The sequence below is a fragment of the Helianthus annuus genome, chromosome 10, assembly GCF_002127325.2.
Source record: "Helianthus annuus cultivar XRQ/B chromosome 10, HanXRQr2.0-SUNRISE, whole genome shotgun sequence".
NCBI lineage: Eukaryota > Viridiplantae > Streptophyta > Magnoliopsida > Asterales > Asteraceae > Helianthus > Helianthus annuus.
Genome location: NC_035442.2, coordinates 96089101 through 96095044, shown reverse-complemented (window position 1 = coordinate 96095044; position 5944 = coordinate 96089101).

Genomic DNA, 5944 nt, shown 5'->3' with positions numbered 1-5944 from the left:
TTGCGTTTTATCGTGATAAATCGAGTTGCATGTGGTCGTTTGAGCGTTTAAACAAGTTTTAATACTTAGATATTTATATCTATCTAATAATATAACATGATAGGTCATAGCATGAGTAACTGCGTTTCGAGTTTACGTTGAGTTTGCGTTGTGATGAGCGAGAGTGAGTAGTTTAGATACTCACGTGATGTTATCGTGTAAGCGTTAGCGTTATAAGCGTATGTGTTATGATGTGCGATATAGCGTGTGTAATAAGCGATGTAGTGCGAAAATATGCAAAGTAGCGTAGTTTGCGATATAGTTTACATTATGTGTGACAACTCGAATTTCCAAGATTCTATTTCGCATTTATTGCACGTTCTTGTCTTGTTTAGTGATTAATTGCACAATTATTTGCTATGGAATTGTATACGTTTTGATGCAACGAATCGTATTGTGTGATTGTGCATGGTTGTTTGTTAATTGTGAAAGACTTGGTAAATATATGAACTTGGTGGTGAAATTATGAAATTGTTATGAGACGGTGTACATGTGTAAAATATGATACTTAGGGAGGTAGAGGGTAATTAGTGAAATCCTAGAGATACTTAACCCTAATCCCTTTTCACTAATCATTTGCACACAAAAACCAAAGCACGTACATTCACTTTCTCTGGCAATCATCATCACCAAGATATTCATCACTCTTGATTCCTCTCCTTCTCTAGAATCAATCCAAGGTAAGTTGTTAATGATTGATTGTTATCTTTTATTCTTGATTGTGTGTTTCAAGAAAACCCTAGTTCATCATATACTATTCTTTGTTAATTGATTTTGATTTACTGTGAAAGTACGTTGATGATTGTGTGATCGTTGCTAGATGATTTAGATGATTGTTCTGTCAAACTATTGATGATTGATTGATTATGCATATTGAAAATCATGAAATTAGGGTTCTAGTCGTAAGAACGTAACCGATGATCATAGAAAATGTAACTGTTCCAATTACAAATATCGAATGATGGAATGTTTGTCTGAGTTTGTGAAATATGTTATAGTCCGAGCTTTTGTAATGTAAATGATCCGACTTTTTTTATATATATGGGTGAGATAATCCGTCCGACTTTTGTTTTGGGTTATAATCTATGCTGTCCGAATTTTATATGCATCAAAGTGTCCGAATTCCTTTAATTAACAATGTCCGAATTTTTAATTAAAAGATAAAGGTCCGACTTCTTTGTGAAAATTGCATGGTCCGACCTTTATGTAGCTTGAAAGAGTCCGACTTTTAATGTTGATTATAATAGTCCGACCTTTTGATACACAAACCCCCTTGTCCGAGTTTTTCCCCCTCCCCACTTGTTGTCCGACCTTCACTAACACCCTAAGGTCCGAGTTTATAGCCCTTCCTCCCCTAGTCCGACTTTTGTGAGGATACTAGGGGAGTCCGAGTTTTGAAAGGGGCAACCCACTCCTTTGTCCGACTTTGTTAACCCCCCACACACTGATGTCCGAGTTTTATTCAAGGACATTAAGTCTGAATTTGTTTGATATGAATATGTCCGACCTTTTACTTGTGTGGGGTGACCGACTTCATGTTAAGTATGAGACTTTGATTGTTATTGTATGTGATAGCCCAACTATTGCTTGTTATACACATGAGTCGACTCTTGATCAAGTTATTAATCCTGTTAACTCCATTAGTTAATAAACTGTGTCAGATGGTAAAACCAGTTAAACATAGTAACTCCGTTATGGCTGTAAAGAAGTTAATTCAGTTAGACATGTAACATTTCTAGTGTGTAAATCCTGTTCAGTGTGATAACTTGGTGAAGTATGTTAACCGCATGATCTTCCTTGAATCGTATGAAGATGATTAACTGGTTGTAGTGCTTAACGTTAACTGTTATACACACTATGTGACGAACTTTGCATGTGAAACCTTACAAACATGTACTGACTGTGAATACATGCATTACCTTAGGCCTTGATTAATTGATTTGTTGTGCGAGCACCCACTTAGCATACCGAGCAAACCAAGGTGAGTTCACACCCTTACTAAGGCATGGGGTTCCCAAGGGCTTGGGAATGGGATTAAAGGAATGTGATTGACGAGATTCGTACATACACTACTACTAGACTACCATACCATCGTCCTCGGTTGTGCAGGACACATACGTAAAACCTACGTATACTTATGCCACTCGCTATCCTCGGTTGTGAAGGATACTCACGTAAAACCTACGTGAACTTATTATATTCACTACTGCCTCGGTTGTGTCAGGCACTTACGTAAAACCTACGTAAACCCCCGCGTACTCCTATCCTCGGTTGTGAAGGATACTTACGTAAAACCTACGTAAACCCCATACGCGCTACTGTTCTCGGTTGTGAAGAACACTTATGGTTACGCATAGTCTAGTGGATAAATAACATGGGAAGCCCCCACCAATAGAAACCAATATCGGCCCAGTAGAGCCACCTGATACTCATGAACTTACTATTACGCATTTACTTTCTGTGAACTCGCTCAACTAGTTGTTGATCCTCTGTTACATGCCTTGCAGGACGTTAGGTACTTGGAGCTTGCACAGGGAGGCGCGGTCGTTGTGGACAAGGATCGTGTTTACTTTGATTTGAACATTTTGACAAATACACACTTTATTTATGATTGGGCTGTTACGCATTTGCTTCCGCTAAACAATGATAACTTACTTATGTTTTGGAAACACCTTTCATATGGATTTGGTTTGGTTTAATTGCTATTACTTTAACTATACACATTGTTCTATATGATTGGTGGCTTGATCCTGGTCAGTCACGCTCCCAAGCGGTGATACTCCGCACGTGGATTTTGGGGGTGTGACATTGTGAATCGAATCTCTGGTGCTAGGCGTAACGAGAGTAACAAGCGCGAAAGTGCGGGTTGTTACATGGTTGCTACAGAAAATGCCACATTTCTCAACTATGCCACATCCAATCTGGTATTAACACATGTTTGGACACTAAGCAACTCCCTAAGACACTTGGCAACACCTCCTTGATCTAAAACACTATAAATAGCCCTTCGATTCATCCATTTTCTTCACACCACTTCAAAACACTTCAAAGTCAAAGTGTGAAGTTTCTTCTTTTTATTTTCTTGGAGCTTGCTTCTGCATTGAGACCTCCTTTTCTTAGTTCTAATCCTTCATCAAAACACAAGTATTTATCCTAGTCCATTTCATTTATTTGGCTAGTTATGCACCAAAAGTCAAGCAAAATTGACTTTTTCTTTGACTTTCGGTTCCGACCTTTCGGTCAAGTCAAAGTTCAAAATGAACTTTGCTACTGTCACACCACAACCGATGGCGGAAACATCGGGGCGGGACGAACAAATCACTCAAAGCATCATAACGCTACTTGTTTCGATATAGATTAATCAAAATTTCATAATAAAACTTAAATTGTCATACAGACGATCACATAAACAAAATTGTATCAAAATAGCATCAAAATTCAACATGTTTCAAAATATCGTCTTTCTAAGATGAGTTTCTAAGGTCATCCTAGCTTGATTTCTTGTTCTTGCTTATCAACCTGCAACATGTATTAATATAAAATCAACAAAAATGTTGGCAAGCATACAAGTTTAATACATAGCATAAATAGTTTAAGATGTGAATCTCATATCCAACATGAATAACATATTACAAGTATCAACATGCTAAGCTCACGTGATCAATATGTTAACCTAAGTTTCCATCGCGTTAACTGTGCCTTTCCTACATCGTTGCCACGAAGAGGAGGTAAAAGAATCAAACTTAACAATACCCCAAGTCTCAAGGGAGGTGCGTTAACCCTATAGCGCTATAACTGTAAAGGTTGGCTAAACATAAGATTCGACGTTCACATAGCGTAAAAGACTTACAAGTATCACAAGCATCATGTTTTTCATGTATCATAGTGGATAGAATATGTTTACAAACAAGTTTCAAGTGTCGTGCATTTATATAGAATACATGTTGCATCCCAAAGTGTTCAAAACAAAAAGGGGATCAAGTATACTCACAGTGGGTGCTTAGAACTTAAATACCAACAGATTGGATCGAAGGGAGCACTGGATCAGCCTGCGTGCGGGAACAGAGCATAAGTCCTCTAAGTGCTGACCCGGTCAAATAGAGTGTGTCGAACGAGATAAGTGTTTAACAGGTGGTCCGAATGGATGGTCATCCGGACTGATGGTCATCCGGGCGGATGGCCATTCGAACGGATGGGTTCCATCCGGACGGATGGTCATCCGAGCGGATGACCATTCAAACAGTGTGCGGGTGTTTTGTGAACTGTTAAAGTTTTCGATGTTTTGGTCAAAGTGACCTACAAAAGTAAACAACAATAATTATCATAGGCAGATCATCTGGACGGATGGTCATCCGATCGGATGGCCATTCGAACAGATGGTCGGTGTTTGAAATTTTTGTAAAATTTTCTAAGTAAAAGTTTTGAGTTAACGGAGACGGCGTGACGACGTGTCAAACAACGGAAACATACCAAATCCAGTCCATTCGGTCGGATGGGACCACCCCTTCGGACAGACGAGCTGTTCTCGGTGAAGTTTCATGTTTAACCCGTTAATCGGTTCACTCTTTGGTGGAAATTCGTTTTCAAGCCGACTCTCGACTAAGAAACGAGTCGAGAGTTTGTTTGAGTCCGATTTCACCAATGTTTTGCATAAAAACCGTGGAAAAGTTCAGTAACAGTTGTAAAACATGAAAGTTTATCAGATCTGAGTCTAAAACATGTGAAAATCCTCTGGATCTGATATAAAAATGTGAAAATTCTTTAGATCTTGTATAAAAATTGTGAAAATCCTTTAGATCTGGAACCAATCTTGGTTAAATGGTGCTCCACAACAGTTTGCATAAGCAACCGAGTGGAAACCACCTTCAAGAGGTCCAAATCAGTTGGTTTTCTAGGAAAAGTTGGAGTGTTCATGTGATTTTGATGAAAAAGATGATGTAGAAGAGATTAGAGATGAAGATTGAACAAGATTTGAGGTAAAAAGCTTACAATTTAGCCTTGAATCGCAACTGAAAGCGTCTGAGAGCGTGTGAGCGAATGGCAAAGGTGAAAAGTGCAAATGAAGGTTCAAGTGCTCTATTTATAGATGACAGTGACAGGTTCAATCGAATGGGCTTGTTCGGATGGGTTAAGTCGGTGCAGGTGTTTGGTGTCGGATGGCCCCCAGTCGAATGGCCATCCAGTCGGATGGTCATCTAATCGGATGTCCATTCGGACAGCCGGTTCGCGTTTGTTAGTTTTCCGACTTTGGTTCGTTTTGCGAGCGAGGTTAAGCGTTGCGTTGCGTTGCGTATTATTGTGAGTAACCATTATTAAGATTTAAGATATCATTACATCCAACATATGATTAACATAACTATCATGAGTAAATCCGTGTTTCAAGTTTGTGCCAAATTAGTTTCGCGTTTATTAAGTATCAAAGCATAACAAGTGTCAAGAATCTAGGATAGATAAATACATCGTTCACATATATAAGCATCACAAGAGTCAAGAATCATATCGTTCACATATAAGAAGCATCACATAGAGTAAAAGTTTCACATATTTAACACAGTTAAGATTAAAAATAGTCTCATACTCATTATGATCGTTTGTTTCGAGAGCAAAAGCATAACAGAACAGGAATTACGATAAGACTTGCTAGGATAATAAGAATATCGAAACGCAGGGCAATACAACTACGTGATTGTAATAATGAAGGTGTTAATCCCTTGCGATTACACCCTCTGATCATCACGTTTAGTAGGCGAAATGACGAGACAAACTTTTACGAAACAGAAGTAAAAAACGCAGAAAATGCATTTTACGATGAAAGAGTTTCAAGTATTAAAACTAGAAGTTTTAACACCAAATCAGTTTATACAACATTATTAGACATGTTTCATGCTCGACAAATAAGTTACCC